This window comes from Crocodylus porosus, unplaced genomic scaffold (genome assembly GCF_001723895.1).
Source record: "Crocodylus porosus isolate Cpor-Errol unplaced genomic scaffold, CroPor_comp1, whole genome shotgun sequence".
NCBI lineage: Eukaryota > Metazoa > Chordata > Crocodylia > Crocodylidae > Crocodylus > Crocodylus porosus.
Window position 1 is genome coordinate 21,954,409 of NW_017728915.1, and position 22,871 is coordinate 21,977,279.

Here is a 22,871-nt window from a genome sequence, read left to right on the forward strand (position 1 = left end):
GATCAGTATTATCTGTCTATTTCTAATTTTATCCGATTTCCTGGTGTAAAGAAATTCAAGAATTGTCCTTCCATAGTGTTAGTCCAATGTGGTTTTGCCTGCTTTACATCAGTAGAAATGAGAAGAGGATCAGACCCCAAGTTTAGAAACACAATGATGAATCAGGCAAGTTCACTCTAGGAGGACTCTGCAAGCCCTGCCCAATTCTCTTGACAATGGTATTCATGAAACAGATAGTCAAAAAGCCCATGGTTGAATCTATTCAATCTTCTCGGGTTAGTCTTAGCTGTATAATTTGAACTGATAAGCAAGTAAATAGACCTTCACTTTTGAGTCTGGAAATGCAGCACATGCCTGCAGAGGCCAGGCCAGGAGCCAGGGGTCACTAGAGCATGCCTCCCAACTCAGCTGAAGCAGACAGCTTAGGCCAAAGCTAGCCCACCCACCCTGGTGCGATTTGATTTGATTTGAAGTGATTTCAACCAATTTCTGATCGCTTAAATTGGTCTGTGTGCAATTTCTGTCCCTAGCCTATAGGTTTGTTTCGAGCTCCATGGTCAAACGATTTGAAGGGAAATATGAAATCCTCTATGGATGCCCTCTCTCAAACAATAAATTCCTCCCCATTGTTAATTAAGAATACAGACCTGGTAGTAGCTGGGAGAGAGCCAGTCTTCCAGCTGGAGTGAGGATGAATTTGCCAGTTGACCAGCTGTGCAAACAACCTCAGTCCACCTTTGCTGAACTTACGGAAGTATAGACTGAAGTGTGCAAATACCCTAGATCTCACATCCTAGTCTCAGTTCAAGTGAGGTTCAGAGTAAATATTTTGGATGCCTTTCCACAGTACCTGAGCTGCACAATGCTCCAGTTTAAATAAGCGAGAGCAGTTCAATTTGGAAAGAGAGAGCACATACTTAAGAGGAAACCCATCCTTCCTCTGCTAAGCCAAGAGAAGTTGTCTGTAATGTCACATGTATTCTCAGATGGTTTACTTATAAGTATTCCTTATAAATATGCTAGTAACTGATTATGCTCAGTGACCAGTGTGTATCAAGGTAAATCTATATGTACTACAGGACTTATTTAACATGCCTTTCTTCGTGTGCTATCACTTTAAGACCCTTCCCCTGAAGCTGCACTTAATTCAGTCACTGGGAATGAGGACACTGGTTCAGGGATTCAGAGCTGCAAGATAGGTGATTTTAACAGTAAAACAAACTATAAACATAAATAAGCTTCTGATATAAGAGGCTGCTTTCTGTGAGTATCTGATGGACAGTGATCTTTGCCTGACTTAGGTGAGTGAAATTAGAGGTCATTTTTCTGTACCTGTAAAATTTATGGCCACATAGAGATTGCATCATCAGAATGAAAGTAAGAAGTTTGTTAACAAAGTTCCTTTTTTGGAGTAAGGCCAGCAAGACTACATACTTGGAGGATAGTGTTAAAATGCATGCTCCAAGGAAATTTTAAAAAATATTTAAAGGTTATTCCCTACCTTTTAAATGAAAAGATGGTTGCTAGAATTTTGCAATCATTTGCAAGAAAAAAACTACTTTACAAACTTTATAAGTTTGCAAAGGCATGCCATGATTTTGCTTTGCAATGCATACATGCACATTGTATATATTCAGATACTTAAAATGTGATTTACCTTGATTATCAATGATTGCATTAAGTTTTAGTAGTGTCTTATTTGAGGAAGACATTATTTTTTCTACCTGAGTATTATTTAGATTATTGGTCTAAAACCAATGTTCCTCCCATTGCTGTAATAGAATACTCATATATTCTGAAGTCTCTTTATTATACTAGAACAAATAAAAAAAAAATCAAATTTTTATACTGCGACTTTTATAGGAAGTGTAGTTAGTACTCGAAATACTCTAAAAGTTTTGTAGAACTGTCACAGCTAGTGAAATATTTGTAGCTTCAGCTGTAAGTTCCACTACTTTATCGTGTTGTTCCTAAGAAAATCAAATGTATGTAGGAAAAAGTATGAATACAAACAAACAGATATGGTAAAAATTGAGTCTTCAATTGAGACAAAAATGGAATATTGGAGTTAGCTTTTATTTAATATGGACCATTTTGTGTTTTCAGTACTGTTCACAATTTTGGGGGCAAGGATGGAAAATATCTATTGAAAATGTTATCAAAATCTGCTTTGACCTTTTTTTTAGTAAATGAAAAATTACTATAAAATGTTATTGAAAACAGCGTCAACATTTTCTTTTTAAAATGAATAGAACAAAGCACAGTTTTGCATTAAAAAACATTACTGGAGTTGAATATTTTACAAACAACTATGTAAACTGCCTTCTAAGATATAAAATATGTTTTTATTAACATGTCTTTTTTCCATGCCCTTATTATTATTAGACTTCCACTATTTCTCTGGGACACCCTTAGGACTTGTGAGCTGCAATACACTAGGCCTGTGTGAAGCAGCAAGTATTTGCTTTGGATTTGGATTCGGCCGATGCAGAGGACAGTGATTCAATTTGGAGATTTGAATCACTCCCAATTTGATTTGGCAGAATCAGATCTGAAAGATTTGGCACAGCTTTGGAGATTCAGCCATAGACTGAACAGGCAGCTGACAGCTGCCTCCAGCTGGTAAGTCTGGTGGGGTTGGGAGAGTGGAGAGAGAAGGGGTGTGGGGGAGGGAGGGATTGGGGCTAGGATCAGCTGCCCAGGGATTGCTTGGGGAGGGGGTGGCAGGTGCAGGATGCAGGTGTAGCAGCTCTGGGAGCAGGGGCTTTGCCCTGCTCCCGGCTGGGGCGGGAGGGGGGTGGCGGGATGTGGGAGCAGCTCGATCCACATAGAAGAGGGCAAGCAGCAGCAGGGCAGAGCCCCTGCTCCCTGCACTGCCATGCCCACGCCCCCCACCCCTGTCCCCAAGTAATGCACCCCCTTGCCCTGGGTGGCTTGTCCCAGCCCCAATCCCTCCCTCCCCCTTCTTCTCTTCGTCTTCCCCCAACCCCAACAGATTTACCAGCTGGAGGCAGCTGTGTCAGCTGCGTGTTTAGTTTATGGCCAAATCACCGAATCTTTTCTGAATTATTTCTGAATCGATTCGGATGCCTCAAATTGATTCGGAGCTTTTAATTGGTCTCCCAATTCAATTGAGATTCGGAGATTTGATCCCTGAATCAGGTTGAATCTCCTAAAATTGAATTGGCTATCAAAGCTTCTCACAGCCCTACAATACGTCTCTAATTACGCCATGTCTCTAATTACAGCCCTACAATACGTCTCTAATTACTGAAAGCAACCCATTTCACCTGGTTACTGCTAACAAAGTTTCAGTTTACCCAAAGGAGCTGTTGGTTTGCAAAATAAGCATTTGTTGCTTCTCTAGTCCCTGAAGGTAGTTGTGGTTTTTCCATGGAAGCTCAGAGCCCATAAGCTTCTAGGCAGTTGGCAGAGAGGATCTCTGGTAGATATAATAACTAGAAATTATTAATCTACTTGGTTTCAAAGGTCTATTTCTGAACTAGGTGGCAGTTTTGTTAAACAATGGCACCTTTTTTGCATTTGGCCACAGATAAAGGTTAAGTTTACAAATAAAAAAAAAGAACAAATGATTATCCATTTTATAAGATAGTTCGAGCAATGTTATCTGAGTAATAGAGTTTGATGTAAGGAATATTTGGAAACAGTGCATTTTTGCTTATGTTTTTGTTGTCTCTGATATGTAGAGCATATAATATTAATGGAAGTTCTCTAGTAGTTCACTTTTTTTCACTAGTAGTTCACTTTACCAAGGTCTGTTTATTTTTATTTGTTAGCTAACTAGCTCATGTCAAAATCCCTGTTGTCTGTTGTGGTGCATTTCTCCTCAGAAGTTGAGTATATTGCCAGTAAAAGTTCTGGAAAGTTCTACCAAAACCTTTCTCTAAGTATTGCTTGTGCAGTTAGTTGCTGCTGATGGGTTACATAGTCAGTGTTAAAATACTGCAAGCAAATTTGCCCTCTGCAGGGATGTGGGTTATTGTTTTTCCCTTGACCATGTGCAGCCTCCAGATTCTTTGTTCTTGCAGGCTGCAGGATGTTCAGGTACAGGGACACCTTGCCAACTTATTCAGAGATTTTTTTCAATGGACCAGCCATGTCAGGTTAAAGATGAATATTACGTCCTGCACCACAACACCTGGGCTGAATGTATGTATAGGAAACATTCTGTATTCATGTTCTGTTGTGAAAACATTGTTGTAGGGAGATAATTCTCAACCAAGTTGCTAGGGCACCTGGGAGTGTCACAAGAGCCTTTGAAGAGGGCCACAAGAAGTGTGAGGATATAAACAGGTAAGGGCAGTCTCAGGCTGCAGGTATGAGGAGGAGAACGGGATCAAGCTTTACCTGCTTGGCCACTTCCCCACCCCTACTGTCTGGTCCCCCTGCAAGGAGGTAAACATTGTAATAAATAATGTTTGAAAAAAATGTTTTAAATGGGATGCCACTCAATTCACCACAGTTGTGGAGGGATGCCTTGAGCCTGACAAGGCGTGATGGAGTGAGTAAATAAAAATTGAGAATCACTGTTATAGAGGGTTTCGTCAAATACATTGATTCTGGCAGCTGAACAGATCCAGGTTCTTCCTGCTAGCTCATGTGACACATACTCCTGAACACAAGACTTCATATTTTCATATGGACTTCATATCTTCATGGTGAAGCCACTTATGCTGTTTTCTACTGCTCATTCCAGATCATCAGTGTTACTGCTGCTACTGGAGCTCAGTGAATAATTTTCAATGAATGAGGTGTCTGGTGGATCTAGCTTCTTTCTGCTGTAAGTATGATTGAAACAGACTTAATTTGAAGCATTGTGTAAATGTTTACAGACGTTTCCCTCTCTATACATCCTGTCCTATTGCAACATCATAGGAAGCAGTATGGCTGGTAGGGCTGTGCGAAACAGCACTGTTTCATTTCAACTTCCATTTCGTCATTTCTACAGGACAGTGTTTGATTTCAAGTTTCATTTCACTTTGAAACTACTGTCCTGTTTCATTTTATTGAAACTATTTCACTGTTTCGACACTGTTTTGGTATTTCGCCCATAGGCTATAACGGGGAAGCACAAAATTGCCTATAACATTGTCATTTTGTGGCAGATTTGAATGAAAACAGCTGGGATGATAGCCCCTTCTGAAGCCATGAAGCCTACCAAGTTTCAAGGAGGTGGGTATAGGGGTTTCTGGGAAACTGCACTTCAAGCTGCTGACAAGCAAAACTCATGACGTATGACTGTCTGTGTGTGTGTAAGGTGTTGGGGCATCTACGTGACATGGTAGTGTGCCCCAATGAGGCCTTCTCCCCCTCCCCTACAGCCTCTTCTAGTCCACCACTTTAAATGACGACAGGTAATAACTTAGTAAGCAGCACAGTAGCACCAGCAGCATATCAGGTAGCCAAACTGTCACAATCAATATCAGAGCAGTCCTTCCCGCCTTTTCCCCCTCCCTCTCCTTACTTTCTGTTTCCCTGCAGGCAAGCCCAGCCTCAGCTTTGAAACTCAAAACATTTCGGAACTTTTGGAATGTTTCGATTGCCCTCGTTTCGTTTTGAGGCTGTTTCAAAGCCCTTCATTTCATTTTGATTTCAATGTTTTGAGCTCAAAAAGAGTCTAAACAGCATCAAAATGAAACAGCTGGTGAAATTTCATACAGCCCTAATGGCTGGTTTGCTAATACTCTAGTTACTGCTATTTTTACAGGTTACTTCCCGTATAACTTTTAATAACCTCTTGCCTACAGGTGCAGCTTGCTTATTTTTGCTCAGTTATAGGCAACAGAAATTCACGCCCCTGTTTCCCTAAACCAGGGGAATCAAACATGTGGCGCACATGCTGGATCCGGCCCACACAGGCCTGTTGTCCAGCCCTGATGCTGCCCCTGGGTCTCAAAGTGGACCCACAAACTGCATGTGGCATGCACAGGACCAGCCCAGTGCTCGGGGACTGGGACCTGCACCACACGTGGTGCCTACTCCAGCTGCTTCAGGACCCACTCCACGTGGATTTCCTCACAGCAGCCCCTCTAGGACCCACACTACACACAGTGGTCATTCCAGCCAGTCTGGCATCCACACCACATGCACTGTCTGTCCCAGGACCCATGTTGCAAATGGCATCAAGTCCAGCCATGTAAAGCGCAGTGTTAGGTGCAGATCGAGGACTAGCTGGAATGGATGTTGCTTGCAGCATGGCTTTGGAGCAGGTGCCACAGGTGCAGGATCTGCACCTAACACTGCACCTAAAAGGGACCATACCAACACCATTCATTTGGTCTCCGGGGCCAGATGAATTTGATACCCTTGCCTGAATCCAACATTGTCATGTTCCTCTCCTTTCCTGATGAAGTGGTCACCAGACATTGTATTTGGAGTGGAGGATATCACATTCAATTGTCATCTTTAGATAGTTCCAAATATTTTGGTGGTTGTTACAGGGCCCATCTCTTTGCTTCAGTGATTTATTTATTCAGTGGGGTCTTCAGAGTTCCTGTTTCTACAGACTCCTGAGTTCTTGAGTCCTTGACATCATAACCTCTGACAGAAAGTGAACTTTCTTTTTTTGATTATTTAATATCTTTTTACCTTTATTTTCACAGTGTTCATGGGTGCCTCTTATCAATAATTCCATTTCATGAAAAATGTCAAGGTTTTGAAGTTTTTTTCCTCAGTCCTATAAGAACAAACACAAGATATCTGAATCTTTTATGGGGGAAAAGAGGAACGCTACAGGACAGAGAGCAACATATTAGAATGGCCAATAGCTTAGTTGTTCAGGCACATGTCTGAGACATGAGAGAATCAGGTTCAGTTCTGTTCTCTGCCTAATTTAGAGCAGAAACTGGAATCTCAGTCTTACAAATCTCTATTAGTTGTCTAGGCAATTATCTGACCGGGGTACCTCTGACCTTCCCCCCTACTAAAAACAACAGGAGTTCTCACCCTTGTTCTTAAAAGATTTAGAACTTTTGCTTCAGAGCTGAAAATCCCTCCCTAATGAAAGTGATATATTTGAGCAAATGTTTAGGTTTTGATGAAATGGCATTTCTCAACAGAAAATTGTATTTGTAAAATTTGCAAACAGTTCTGGGTTACTGCCTCTTTTTCTTTCATCTCTTTCCTTTGTCCCTTCATCCCCAAATATTATTCAAATAGGAGTTTGGGCCATGACTCCTTAAAGAATTTGTATTTAATACTTCCTTAATGTAGAATCTAAATTATTTTTGGTAATCTACGTAGAGATTATGTATAATACAATTAATTGATATAAGTGGTTTCAATTCTCCTTAATATGACAAATCTCTGGTGTGAAATATTCTTAGTTAATGATCAACATAAAATAGATAGAGTTCATTTTTAATGCAAGTACAAGATTTGAATTAATTTGTAGTTAGAGCAGAGTTATTAAACTGTATAATATATACACACACACACACATCCCATTCTTTTGTTTTTTGAAGTTCTTTCACATGTAAAAGATAATGTGACATAGTTGGTGTCTTTCAATCTACCTTTATTTACATGTTCTACTCTTGACAGAAAAGCATTTAAAAATTCTTCAAAGGTTCACCTCCTCCTCCATCTTTCAGTACTTTTGTCATAGATTTACACTGGAAATTAGCATTTCAGTTTATATTGGGCCAGATTTTCAACCAGCATAAATTTTCCTAGCTTCATTATCTTCAGTGGGACATAGGTAGGGAGACCATATGCCCGTAGGTGGTGGAAGGCCGGGGCTAACAGGGCCTAGTCCTCCCAACCACGGGCAGTGGTGGCAGCGCAGAGGGCCGCAGGGCAGCCCGGGTGTGGGCTCCAGGCAGCTGCAGTGAAGTGGGGAAAGGGGCGTGAAGAGACTCAGACATGCAGGCTGTGCCTCTGTCAGGTGGGCAGGGGACACCACGCAGCCTGGCAGACGTGGGATCCTGGCATCGCGTGTCTCTCGGGGCAACAGTAACAGGGTACAGAGCCCAGCCCACAGTGGTGGCCTGCCTCAGCCCCACACACAAATCCAGGGGGCACATGCCTCCCATGGTGTGCATATCAGCAGGAGCCCTGGATGAGCTGCCTGGGCTCCACCCATCCCAACACCTGCCCCCCTGCCTCTTCCCCACTCCCTCACTCACTGTTCAGGTCTCAATATGCCCCCCACCTTCCCTCTCCTTTGCTCCTTTCATTCCAGAGACTTACCTGCTGGGCAGGGGGGGGGTGTGTCTGAGTGTGTGCATGCACACACATAGGTGCACACACACACGTGTGCTCAGCCCCCCCAAATGATATTTTCTCCCTTCACCCATGCATATGGCCCAGTTTCTCTGGAACAGTTCTGGATTTCATAGTGTCCTGGCATCTGGGCCAGTAGATGAACATTTGGACAAATGTCTTGGATTGGTGCCACCCCACTCTCACATGCTTGGTCCAGCTCCTCCCGAGTGTGGGCTGTTCACACGTGTGCAAACCCCTCAGACCATGGTGCTCTGGGTGGTCGCCCACACTGCCCACCCATAAAACTGTCCCTGACTGACTCTGCTGTGTGTGAGAAGTTTGCAGCCCAGTGCAGTCAGGACCAGTTAGGCACTGTCATATGAAGCTCAGGTGAGGAAGGGGCTTCCTAGGGGGATGGGGTTTGGGTGGCTTCTAGTTTCATAGTTGGTAGGGTTGGAAGGGTCCTGAGCCGATCATCAAATCCAACCCCCTGCCATGGGCAGGAGAGAATGCTGGAGTCAAATGACCTCAGCTAGGTGATTATCGAGCCTCCTTTTGAAGATCCCCAAGGTAGGAGCAAGCACCATTTCCCCTGGAAGTTGGTTCCAGATCCTAGCTGCCCTGACTGTGAAGTAGCGCCTCCTGATGTCTAGTCTGAACCCACTCTCTGTCAACTTGTGGCCGTTATTCCTAGTTACTCCTGGTAGTGCTTGGGGGAACAGGGACTCTCCCATTTCCACTGGTCTCTCCTCATAATTTTATAGATGGCCACCAGATTCCCCCTCAGCCTTCTCATGTGGGGTCAGATCCCATAGCCTCTCCTTGTAGGGCTTGCCCTGCTGCCCCCTGACCGTGCGAGTGGTCATTCTTTGGACTCTCTTGATGCTGTCCACATCCCTCTTGAAGTGCAATGCCCAGAACTGGATGCAGTACTCCAGCTGCAGCCTGACCAATGTCATATAGAGGGGGAGGATCACCTCCTTGGACCAGCTTGTAACGCATCTGTGGATGCATGACAAGGTGTGGTTGGGCTTACTGACCACGTCCTCACATTGGCAGTCCATGTTCATCTTGGAATCAATAATACTCCAAGATCCATTTCTGCCTCTTTGCTGATGAGAAGGGAGTTCCCCAGCCTGTAGGTATGCTGCTGGTTCTTTCTCCCTAGGTGCAGTACCTTGCACTTGTCAGTATTGAATCCCATTCTATTCTCATCCCCCCACCCCTGTAACCTGTCCAGATCCAGTTGTAGCCTGTCCCTTCCTTCTAGCATGCTCACCTCTCCCCACATTTTAGTATCATCTGAGAATTTGAACAAGGTGCTTTTCACTTCCTTGTCCAACTTGCTGATGAAGATGTTAAACAGTGTGGGCCCAAGGACCAAGCTCTGGAGGACCCCACTGCCCATGTCCCTCCAGGTTGAAAATGACCCATCCACTACCACTCTCTGGATGTGGCCCTCCAGCCAGTTTGCAACCCATCTTACTGTGTAGGCATCAACACCACAGTTGCCTAATTATTTTAATGAGCCTGGGGTGAGAGACAGTGTCGAAGACTTTCCTAAAGTCCAGAAAGACTACATCCACCGTAACACCTACATCTAAGGATTTTGTGACCTGGCCATAGAAGGCAACTAGGTTGGTCTGACGCGACCTGCCCCTAATGAACCCATGTTGGTTGCCCCTAAGCATAATCTCCCCTGCTGGTCCCTCATAGATGTGCTCCTGGATAATTTTCTCAAAGAGCTTCCCCAAGACCGAGGTAAGACTAACAGTTCCTCAGTTTCCCGGGTCCTCCTTCCTCCCTTTTTTGAAAATGGGGACCACACTGGCCCTTTTCCAGTCTGCTTGCACCTGGCCAGAGCACCATGAGTGCTCATAAAGCCAGCCAGGGGTCCAATGACCTCCACCAATTCCCTCAGTACCCTGGGGTGGAGATCATCTGGACCTGCTGATTTGAACACATGCAGCCCTACCGGAAGTTCCCTAACTAGGTCCTCTCTGACCCTAGACCTGGCTGTGGCTCTTCTGAGTCCATCCAGAATCCCTGTGGGGGGGTTGTCCCAGTTCCTGCTTAGAAAAATGGAGGCAAAGAATTTGTTAAAGAGGTCAGGTTTATCATCTGGTGCAACCACCAGATTGCCAAACATGCCCTGCAGGGACCCCACGTTACCTGGTGCTTTCTTTTTACTCCCTATGTTTTTAAAAAAGGGCTTCTTGTTATCTCTGATCCTGTTCACTAGTCCTAGTTCCATCTCTGCCTTAGCCTTCCTGACAGCCCCCCTATAGTCTTGAGCAATGGAGGTATAATCCTACTTGGTGATGGCCCCTCCCTTCCATCAGGTGTATGTCTCTTTTGTACCCCTGCCCTGAGTGAAGTGTGGATCCCTGCCTTGCCCTGGGACTGCAGCCCCAGTTGACTTGCATCCTAGTGAAGCTGGGACTAGGAAGCCACGTGGTCCTTCCCACTCTCCTGCATACCTAACTACCAGAGACCTGTGTTTGGTGGGGTGGCTCCAGGCTCTGCTCTGGCAGTGTATAGCTGGAACAGGTGTGGAACCTGGCATTGCAACATGTAGGAGGTGCACACAGGTGCAAGTGCACCCCCTGAGATTGCAGGCAGTCGGCGCTTGCCATATCCCCTTTCCACTGACTCTGCTGGTGGTGTCTGTGGGCTGACACCAGTCAGCATTTGCTCCCGGCTCGCCACCACCATGCCCCCAATGCCAACACTGCCGCTGCCGCCTGTGCATGGTCGCTGTGCTCCCTCAGCCTTGGAAGGCACACAATGTTCATGGAGCCTGGACTCTGTCACTTGGATCCCTTTGGGTGGCAGGATCACGCTGGGGGTGGATAGAGGGGCTCTTGTTCTCTGTGGGGATATCTCTCCTTCCCCATTCACTGCCTCTTCCCTTTTCTGAGCTTAACTTGGGGGCTGCCCAAGTTGGGGCAGGGGCAGGGGCAGTGTGGGGCTGTTCCTGCTTTGCCTGCAACAGCTGCAGTGGGCAGAGTCTTGGATTTTCCATAGTCCCATATGGTCACCCTAGACATAGGCCAGTTTATACCAACTATAGCTTGTTGTCTGCATTTGGGAAATCAAAACCTTCACTCTAATATCACCTTGGTAAAGGACCTGCCAGATAACTCCACAGGTGTAAAATCTTTAGCAAAGTGAAGTTTTCACAAATTAATCTATCTATTAATGCAAGCAAGGCAGTGTGCACAAGGTAAGGATATTAGTAGGGTATTAACATAAAACTATGCATGATTATCATGGTCTCACTTTCTTAGATTTAATATGAGTGATATCTTCTAATATTACTATTATATTTATAGCAGTGAGATAAGAGACACGTTTTCCTACAACTGTGTTATCTTGGGAAAAAATATCAGGATAAGTGCCAAACGGAATTTGAATATTGTTTCAAAGATGTGTGGGATGGGAGAAGCGACTCGCAGGGAACATCTGTTTCTGCTGGACCCTGTCATAAAATTTCTCGAACTTTAAAAACACTTGTTTTTAAGATGCACCAGTTTTAAGATGGCCTTTCAGTGTGCAGAAACATGTCTGTTTTGGAATCTGTATTATCTATCACTTATCACAAACTGAGGTCATGTATAAAGCACTATTTTCTGCCAGCGTGGGGGATAAGCCAGGACTAGAAGGATTTGAGGTTCTTTGGGGCCCCTTGTTTCTCTGCAGGAAAACATATTTGCAGCATTTGACAGTTCAACGAACAGCCATCCTTTCTTTTTTTTTCTATTTTTTCAAGTTATTTTTCCAAATGGTGGGCTAGGTACTTGGCTATATCTGAGGACCATATAGCACAACACAAGAGCATAGTTTATAATATTGGCCATTGAGTTGCTTGTATCTTAAAACAGCTTTGTATTGATCTGGTTTCCCCATGTAACTTAAGGCAGTCTTCAAATAATGCAGGCTGCCAGTGTCTCAGTTCTTTAGGAGGCTAAGACTTGTTGAACTTAGCCACTGCTTTTGGTCACACACTGATACTCTCTGCAAAGGGATCCTGCATGAATGTCATAACATGGGTTCTCTGCTAGTGCAGGCTTCCTATGCATTACAACAGCTATGCCATCTTGTACACAGGCATTTAGGTTAGAATTTCTTGCTTCATGCTTTTATTAAGGGAATTGGTTTACCATTTTCTATTTATTCTCTGACGGTCAACTCCACCAGTACACGTTTTTCCAAGAGCTAATAGAATTATTTTTTTCCTTCTCTGGAACACTTTGGCTCAGTTTTCCAACAAAATCAGGTTTGTTTGTTTTTTTTTGAGGAAAGCAAAAAAGCCCCAAATCCTGCATTTCCAGGTTTTTGTGTAAACTCAGCTTTTTGTTTAAAATAGTTTTTGATGAAAAATGTTCAGCTCTGCAAATGAAAAATTAACCAATGCCACACATCACAATTTACTTTAGTTCTATAGTTTATTGTCATTTATTATTTTAAGCACATGGCATGTACAATAGAAATATATGACATTATTGTTTAAAAGCTTACTTTAAGAAATCGTGATTCTCTGAAAGATCCTTTTATAAGATGCATTATTAGGACTTTGTAGTGTAACTGTACCAGTTAATGCTGTGGTGCTGGTAGATCTCACAAGCTGTGCTGCATCACTGTTTCAATAACGGATGTTTAAAGAGACTCATTATACATCAGGTAGTGGTGCTGATGTTATTCTTCCCTGTGAGTCAACACAGAACTCATGTCCCAAATAATCTTAGGAGGAGACTATTGCTGGAAATACTATGCTAAGATACTTGTAAAACATAAATTTGAGGAGGCCCTAGTTATTTTTGGTTCAAATGACTTGTTTCATTTTTTTAAGGTGGTGCAGCTGGCTAAATTCCAGTTTGAACTTGGACATATTCAGTTCAGACATTCTGCATCTAAAATTCCCTGCTAGTGTCAAATGAATATGCCTCATATCTTGGTTTGTAATGTTACTAGGTCCTGTTAAGCTACTAGCACTTTATGTACTTTTACTCTAAAATTTGCTGCCTTTTAGAAGCAAGTCTTCCATGGAATTCAGAGTAGAAGCTATGTTATAGAAATCATATATTATTAAAATTTAACTAGTAATTGTGATATCACCAACTCTCTGGAACATCTGAGTTGTCTGCCTGTGGAATACATGAATTAGATGCCTCTTCACCCTTGTCTTCCTCCTTTTTAATACTAACTTTAAAAGACTAAATGACTTAGTTAAATTGAGATAAAATTTGTTTGCTATTACCATTTTTAGAAATAGCTAGTGTACAAAGTATTATAGTAATAGATGGTAAGCACCATGAGCTTTATCCAAATCCCACTGTAATTGATAGGAAGACATTCCTGGACTAGGCTTTAGATTTTCAATACTGAAAACATTCTCTAGTTTTTAGAAATTTTCTGTGTGGCCGAAGTGTAAGGATGACTTGGGCTGGAAGGAGAAGCACAGTCAAGAAGGACTTTTGTGATCAGTTTGTATTTTTAGTACCTGTAATTGCACAAACAAAGCACTGTGCATACATCTACACCAGTAGTCCCTGACCACTGGGTTACAAGGAGGTGGTTGTCCATGAAAGCTGTCAACACTGCCTGAAGCCACCTGAAAAATTTGCATGTCATTAGAGTCAAACTTGGTAGTAGGATCAAAAATAACTTAGGCTTGAAACGGTATATAATGATAACCTTTTTTCCCCTCTTCCTGGCTTTGAATTATTTTGTTGTCAGTTTTCTATAATATAATTGTAACCAGACAGTGGTTCCTGAATGCAAAATCAGCCATGGTGTATATTGAAGAAGTCACAGGGTTAACATCCTAACTTAAGGATTTGGTCCTCCTTTAATTGAAGTGGGTGTCCACAGCAATGAAGCAAGTGGCTTCTCCCATTAGAAATGATTTTCTGCCAGAAATCTATATTCTGTCATACTCAATTATGCATCCTACTAATCAAAAGAGAACTTGGTAGCACCCCGGCATGGAGAAGTCTGCATCTGTTCTAAATCCTGCCCTTCTAAGCAGGATCATTGCCAAGCACTGTGAAGATTGCTTAGCTGGGTACAAAAGATGCTGTACCCAAGCCAAAAAAGGAAAGAAATCCTGATTTTATTTGCATGAGATTATTTTATTGGGTGGAAAAAAGTAATTGAATTACATACAATAAAATAAGTTCTTGGTTTTTTTGGAGGAAAACAAAGATGAATATGATCTAGGGAAAACCCTCAGAACAACAGGAGAATACTTGCCAAACACAGAGCTCCTTAGCAGCTAAAGTACCTCTTAGTTGCCCTCTTATCCCTCTGGAAACAAATATTACTAGATATGTTTCAGGCTGCTATATTAGACTTCTGGCTGCCCCTTTGCCATGCCTTTATCAAACAAAGTACTTAGATACCTGCTTAACCTTAAGCACATTTAACATTATCACCAGGGATCCTAGTTTTCTCTGTTTAAAAATTGCAAATTCTCTGATTTAGAAAGAAAAATCACAAATTATGATTAAAAACCCCAAATCTATGTTTTTTCACAATTTAAAATGAAACACCACTATAAAGGTATCAGTTGAACACAATGCTTTATGGATATATTGACAATTTTAAAGCAATTTGGAAGCTTACTAGTGTCTCAATTACTATAATAAAATAAATTCTAAATACCTATACATATTGGCATTTGCTTTTGTGTTTTTTATCCTGTAAAATCAGAGCTCCCCCTGTCCCCTTTGCTCACCAGGATGCAGGTCCAGCTGCGGCTATCCCCCCACTGCTTTGTTGTGCTAAGCAGCCCTGACATGATAGTGCTCTGCCCATGCCATTGGCCCTCACTGCCAACCCACAGCCCCACAGCCTCACTGGTGCCCATCATTCCCCACTCACAGCCCCCTGGTTGCTGCTGGTGCACCTCACCCCCAACCCACAGCCTCCTGGCCCTGCTGGTGCCCCTCACTTCCCACCCACAACCCCCTGCCCCCACCAGACCTGCTGGAGGGGACCCCCAGCTGCTAGGGCTATGGGTCCGGGGACCTGGGTCAACAGCTCCCTACCCCCCACCGCAGCATCTGCGCCCCACCTGCTGCCCATGGGAGGTGGTAACTGCTGCAGTGAAGCCTGTCTCCCCCTCCTCCATGGGTGGCATGGCTGGAGCCCATGGTGTGGGGGTGTATTCTGCCTGGAGTGGGCTTGGGGCTCCCTGCCCTGGTGCCCTGCCCCTAGGGGCCTCCATGGCCCAGCTGGCAGGACCTGGCATGGCAGGGTAGAGCAGGGCGAGGAGGCTCAGTGCTGCTGCTAGGAGCCCTGTGCTGCCATGGCAAGGCACCCCATGCTGCCTGGCAGCAGCAAGGCTGGCAGTGCAGAGTTGGCAGGCGGGCAGTGCTGGGTGGGCAGAGGATGCCTTGCCATAGCCGTGGCACTGAGCCTCTCTGCCCTGCTCTGCCCTGCCATGCCAGATCCCACCCGCAGTGCTGCAGAGGCCCCAGGGGGAGGACAGCAGGGTAGGGAGCCCTGAGCCCACAGCGGGCAGCCGGCATCCACCCCTGCCCCATTCACAAATCTAGGGGGCACATGTCCCCAGTGGAGTCCTGGGAGTGTGCACAGTGGTGAGGAGCCAGTTCCCCAGACAAGTCACCTGCATTACATCCTGCTCCCCGCCTGGGCCCTGCAGCCATGCATGCCAGCCCCAGGCTCCAAACCCCACGCACCAGCCCAGCTGGGCAGCAGCCTTAGCCCTAGCTCTAGCCCTAGCCCTGCCCAACGCTCTCTCTCACTATGGGAGCCTCAATCTTTCCATCCCACCTAAACTTACTTGCAGGGAGCTGTGCATGGAGCCCCCTGCCTGACTGCCCTCCTCCCACTCCCCCCAGCCCCTTGCAGAAATCTGCCAGATGTTCTAATTTTAACATTAAAATTTTAATTGTAATGTTAAAATTAGAACATCTGCGTTTTTCTTCTTGAAATGAGAAAATCCGTGTTTTACCATGTTTTTTAGTGTCAAATGGAAAACCTGGATCCCTGATTATCATCAAAATAAGAGAGCACATCCACAGACCCTCTCTTATAGCCTTTACCTTCAAATTATAGTAATCTGGGCTTTCTTGTGTTCAGGGGCCTCTAAAATCCTGCTGAAATCAGTGTTAAAAAACAAGGCCTGAAGACATTTCCCATCTGTGGAGGAAAAAGAACAATTGTACTTGGGGTCCATTTGATTAGCTTCCTGATTCTAATACTGGTAGTGAGACTGTTCCTTGTGTGTGTCCATACACTTCGTTGTGTAGAACTGGTAGTCTGTGAATTATAATTTAGTGCTTCAATGTTTTCTTTTTAAGCAAAATTATTTCAAATAATTTGACATAATGACTTTGACTTAATGAGGTCGTGAGGCTCTTCGCCTTCCTCCCACCAAAGAAAGAAGATATGTGGTATAAGCTAAGAGCCCTGCACCAAGAACTCTCTGTCACTGGTTGTAGGTGGTCAAATCTAGGACCTGCTAAAAAACGGCACCTGACTTCAGTTGCCATAGTGGCACGTAAAAGTGAGACCTTGGGCTGGGCTCCCAGTTTGCCTTTGCATATTGTAGCTGCCCATAGCAATATAGCTAAAGGTGACAAATGCCTAGCTTTATTGCAGGGCTGTCTCTTACTTAGATGTTCTTGAGTTTAATTTTTCAAAGGCGATAGGAACCTCTGAGAATTTCTGAAATCATGTGCGAAGTTCCAAATATACAGTTTATATACATCCTGCCTGCTCATGGTGTGCTTGACTTCATTTTGCTTTCTGTCCCTTCTTTCACATATTTAATGTTAAAGTTTTAAAAGGTACCTCACTGTGATTGTGAGGTGAGGTGCTGAGAATGCTGCTTCTGCTCTTAATTCCAGGATTTTTTTTCTACTTTATAATAGTGGCTCAGTGCCACGGCTATGTGATGGATTTGATCATTGTTCTTTCTTTTTGACAAAGGCAACTTGAATTGGCTCTCTCAGACACCACGAAGTCAACCTGTGAAACTCTTCTGTAGGAGCAGTGCTACATGAATGGCGACAGTGACTGGACTACAACAGCTCCTCACACCATGTTTGTCTTCTTTTCTTTTGTTTAACTTTTCAACAGGATTAAAATTAATAGAGCAATTTCACACGTAGGCTGCACATTTTTAAGATTAAAATAAATTTTAGAAAATTCTCATTGTAAGGAATAACAAGTAAAAAAAGTGTGGTTTGGCATTAGCAACAGGGTCCTTTTCATCTGCATTTAAATAAAGGTATTGACTATGTAAAACACAAGGCCGCCTCCGGCAGCACATAAATAAGTGTTTGCCAGGTATAGTATTCGATGCGGGCTCATACTTAAGATTTTGAAGGCACACATCAGTAAATCTTTGGATTGCCAACCATTTGTTGTTTGGTTCAGTTCTATTGTATTTTTTTTAATATTTTACCTGCCTTTAGAAGGGGCCTGAGCACACTTGTTTATAGATCATTAAATAATGAAACAATTCATACATTTGTAACAGAAAACTTCTGATGTATTTTATCAGGTAAAATAAAATCCTGGCATTTGCCTGAAGTTTTCCTTCACCTTAAAAAAACAGATGGCCAGTATGACTGAGAATATAATACCCTAAAGTTTAAGACTGGTTTGTAAACACAGTCCCTAGTGTCTACTATTGATCTTTTGCTATTTTAATGCATTTTTACTGACCGACATGTCCTGTGGTAAAGAATATTGCCTAAATTAGTTATCTGATTGGTTCTTTTGATTAATGATGGGACTGTGCTTCATTACACATGACAACATGATCAGAATAATCACTACAGCCATAGAAGCTGGGACTGGCATTTTTTATTCCTTCATTTTTAAAGTTCATTTATAAAATTATTTAATGTATACGTCCTAAGTTGTAATTTATTTACATGACACTTTTTTCGATGGGAACTGTTGTACTGTGTCACAAATGGCTAAGAAAACAAGGTAAACTAGATGTACAAATCAATGTCTTCTGGCTCAAGGGGAAAAAAACATAATCAAGATTCAAGAGCTGACCTTGTCCAAAGTCCAACTTGTCACACAACAAACACTGAGGTACCCAACAAATCATTAGGATCAGCAGCATGTATTCAAAGGAATGTTTAAATGATATTATTTCTTGCTTGAGTTTTTACTGAAACTTCAGAACTGGAGTGAGTGTGCAATTTGACACCACGTCTGCAACTTCTAGCTGGCCATAAGCCACACCCAATAGAAGACAAAAAGTGGGAAGTTATGGCTGAAATAACTCTTCTGTGCCCCAAGCAAGGTGTCTTTGCTTAGAAATGAAGGGTACTATGTGACAAAGCTTGTTTATTGCTCAGCTAAGTAAGGACTCTGAGGCCTGGTTTGCATCATTACTGGTATAGGACTGTTATTCACAAGGGAACATCAACCTCCGAAATGATCTAAGCTGATCTAACAAGTCCGGGCAGCTAAGAGGCTACTTGTTTAAGTAGCCATCCTGTTAGGCACTCACAGAAGCACTAATTGTCCTGGCTTCGGTATCTCTCTTCCACAATGCTGACTGTCCCATTTGGAGGACCAAAACCAGATGTGGTGTTTAGCACCCACTTAGCAGTTCACTATCTGCCATAGCCCATAACACCTTTACCTGCTTTGAGGTTCTTGATTGCTTTTTAGTAGGTCATTGTGGGATTGATCTGTTTAAATTTATAAGGATGTGCATTCCACCTTATGTCATGTTGATGAATGATTCAAAATTTTAAATGGCAATGCAACATTTAATGTTTTGAAAAATGTTTGAATGGTGTCATGCACAGAATAAATGGCAGCTTTCATTTTCTTTCTTCAAAATTCCCTGGCAGCCTGTTTACATGATGTTGACAGACATTTTAGCATTTGCCAGAGAAATAATGTGAAGGATTGGATCCTTGCCATATAATGGTTTCCTTTCTATGGCAAGTGTGGAAACAAGTATGTGTTTGCATAGGATACACACACATACATTTTGTACTTATTTCCAAACAAAATTTGTTTGTTTGCTGTTATGGTTACAGAAATCTCTTTTCCATCAGCAGTATTTCCAAAAGGGGTGGAAGCTAAGAATTTGGGAGAGTCTGGCATATAACCCAGACCTGAACTAGTGCAATTACTAATATATAACCATTACAACATCATAGGCATGGTCTCACTGACCCAGCCCCTGAACAACGTCAACTTTGCCCTGATATTGGTTTTAGATTTTTATGTAAAATTCAAATATTACATTTTGGAATGGATTATACCAATGGAGTTACCAGGTGGAGAACTGAATATTTTCTTATTTCTTTGTGTAAGACAGCACCCAGAAGCCTCAGTTTGGGAACAGAGCCCTACTGTGCTTGATACAGTACAGTATATGTAACACACGCAATATATATCAGTTTGCCTACTGCAGGGTAGGGTAGATGGATCAACTCTCTTCATGGGTAACTCCAAAGTAACTGCATGGGTACAGTTATTCCACATGCAGCCAATTGCAGGATCAAAGTTGAAGTTGTTCTGTGTACTTAAGCGTGGTGCTTTATTAAGCCAACAAAATCATTCCCATGGAGGAACTGTGGCTTTATGATGGTGAACTAAGAGTTGATTTTAGCATGTGTCCAGTCTGTTGTTTGGTGGCTAATATTATTTATCTAATTATGGTTACTTGGGACTTTTTGCTCATGCGAAAAGACTGCTGTTAAATGGAACTTGTTTAGTCATACTTAAATTTCCATTGATTTCATATAGTTGTATAAAAGCTTGGACTGGGTCCAGTCTTTATACATGAAAGAATAAGGTACTAAGGATTTTTTTTAATGCATAGAGAGAAAGCTGTATGTCTTTCTACTTCATAATAGTTTGGGCGTGTTTTGTTTAGAAACCATCAGAAGTAAATGAGACAGTAGCATATACTTGAGTGTCTTGCTGAATTGGGGCTTATATTGAAAACTGTTGCAAACTTACTGCATAGCTCACTGTGTTTTAGTGTTAAGGAGTATATGAAATATATACTAACAGTGGGGTTCCATGCTGTAATTAAAAGCAAAGTTAGTTTGTAGGTGCTGCATGTGTGAATAAAGGGGATGGCAGTTTTTTCTTGAACTATGAATAAAAACTAAAATAAAGCATGCTTCTTTACTTCCAGTTAAAGAATCAGTTTTTCTCTTCAAAAGGTTTATTGTATAAATACAAACACAAAATCAGTTATCAATTATGTAATATATATGTATTAGTGAAAACCTAAAAGTGAGCATTTTGGAGCTCTTCATATAGCATTCAATCTTTTCATACTGTATAGAATTAGATAGCATAGATGTTGAATATGCAAGTTGTATGTTAATATGGTTAAATGACTAGTGAATTGCCCAATGCAATCAATTGAAATATTCAACAACTTTGTGTTGAAGTTGAAGGAAATTATTACCTTGAGTCTGCCAAATCCATGATACAACTTTGCATTTGCAATAATGTGTGCCTTATTTAGCATTCAAAAACATATATATAGTTTACTTTAATGAAGTAAGATTAGTCCATTAAGGAGAGACTTGTTACAACTGCAGAATGTAATAATCTTCGCTATATAGGAGCTTTAAATGCTGGTTGGAGGATTTTATTTTTTTGTTCATAATGCACATTTAAAAAAAACTGCTAAGGCATCTATATTGTTTTGTCTTTTTATTATTTGTTTATTTACCCTAAAAATAAAATGACTTGATATAAGTGTGCAATGCTATTTACTTGTATTTTAAAGCCTTGCATAATATTATACAGTAGATTGGAATGCATACTTATGCCTTTGCATTTCATTGGACAGCTATGCTAAAGCAAATAAAATCAAACACATACATTCCCATTCAGTGACTTACAAACTGTAAGTGATGGGCGGAAAAAGCTGCAGCCATTCCACTGAATTCTGTTATTGACAACAGCAGAAGTAAAAAAATTAGAAAACAAATCCCTTTTTAAATAAAATGAAGTAAAAGACCTACATTGCTTGGAGGAAATGCTAATTGAAAATACCTTGCTAATGCTAGCTAGTCACAGGAAGGAAACATTAAGTTATTATTTTTAATAATGTTTACAAGTATATCCAGCCATTTCCAGCCAGTGAAAAATGTTAGCCTTGGCAAAATGTGGCAGTGCTACTTTTCACTGGTGATGCTGCTCATCTTCTCTCTGATAGCAATCATTAATTTTATTTTTTAACCCAGTCTTCAAATGAAGACAGATGAGCAGGAGAGTTTTAAATGCAAGCTGCTTATGTTCAGAAAAATGGCTGCTAGATTACAGATCACAACGCCTGATCTGAGTCCAGTTACTGTTTGGAAAGGGGGAGAGAAAAAAAACAAACAAACATTAGGTAGGAGACAAACAAGGAGGCCTTCTAAGATCAGCTAACTGCCAATTGTGCGTGTGCGTGCATATGTGTGTGTGTGTGTGTGTGTGTGTGTGTTGTGGGATAGGGGGGCGGGGGGGAGGAAGAAGGCCTGCACAATGCTATAGCAATCTGATTCATTTCCTAATTGCTATGGAGACTTACAGATACTATTATTGTTAATTGCTCCTGATAATTTTAACATTACATTTTAACATTTATTTCTCATTAACACTCAGAAGAGTGTTAGAGATCAAAATGCCTATTATGCATCACATCACTGGCAACATTGTACTGCATCCTTAAGCAACTGTGTATTGTTTTTCTTTTGATGTCATTTGAGTTATATTTTTAGTCAAGTGTCAGTGAGCAGGATTTAATTTCTGCGCTTTTAAGACATATGTTAGCATCTCACAGTCTTACCTTGTCGACTTCTTATAAAGACACACTAGAATTGCCATTATATACTAAAGCTCACAATGCCAAAGTTTCCAAGCCCAGTCCCTACAACTGATTCTTTTGATATCATGCCCTTTCTTCTACACCAGTTTCTGTGATGCTTGAACGCAGTAGCTGGGTCATGTAATGCTTTAATAGCAAAGGGAGAGAGAGGGCAGTTTAGTAGTTACACAGTAGACTAGGAGTTGGCATCTTGGCTATAGTCCAGCTCTGCTACTGATTTGTTGTGTGACCTTGGGCAGCTCACCTAATGTCTCTATTGTGGTTGGGTATAATAATGTGTATCCTAGGAAGAGCTGCTACTATTTTTAAGGGCTTTCACAACCAAAAGTACTTTGTAAAATATTCTACTAGAACTATTATTAATGACAATTTGGAAATTATTATTAATGACAACTTGACTGAGGAATGCTGGGAATTGATACAGTGGCTCAGGGAATGAGCACTTGTTAAAAAATATCCCTGACTCAGCAGGTGCTGCCAGAGGAAGGCAATCCCTGCTGCTCCCCACTTACCCACACTGCATGGGGGCTGTGCATGAGCCCCCTGACCCCCCACCTGCTGCCCCAAACCCGCCCCCCATGGCTGCCCCGCCTGCTACAGATCCGTCCCTTTAAGAAAAAAAAATGAAAAAACCCCAGACTCACTGCTCCTGCCAGTGGGGGGTGATCCCTCTTGGCCCCATTGCCCTGCATTGTGTGGGGGGGCTCTGCACAAGCCCCCCAAAGCCCCAAAGATGCTGCAGGAGTGGAAAGTCCCAAGTCTTTTCTCCATTGTTTTTTTTTTTTCTTAAAGG

General features: G+C 42.3%; 1 long non-coding RNA gene across 2 annotated transcripts; it reads left to right on the forward strand.

Annotated features, from left to right (window-relative positions):
* The first annotated feature begins 1,160 nt into the window (after positions 1–1,160).
* On the forward strand, positions 1,161–20,890 carry LOC109310575. Of its 2 annotated transcripts, XR_002101255.1 has the most exons (4): positions 1,161–1,301; positions 4,718–4,801; positions 6,482–6,571; positions 17,188–20,890. It is a non-coding gene; the product is annotated as an uncharacterized LOC109310575 (long non-coding RNA). The 2 variants fall into 2 exon arrangements; XR_002101256.1 differs by lacking the exon at positions 6,482–6,571.
* Positions 20,891–22,871: the final 1,981 nt, after the last annotated feature.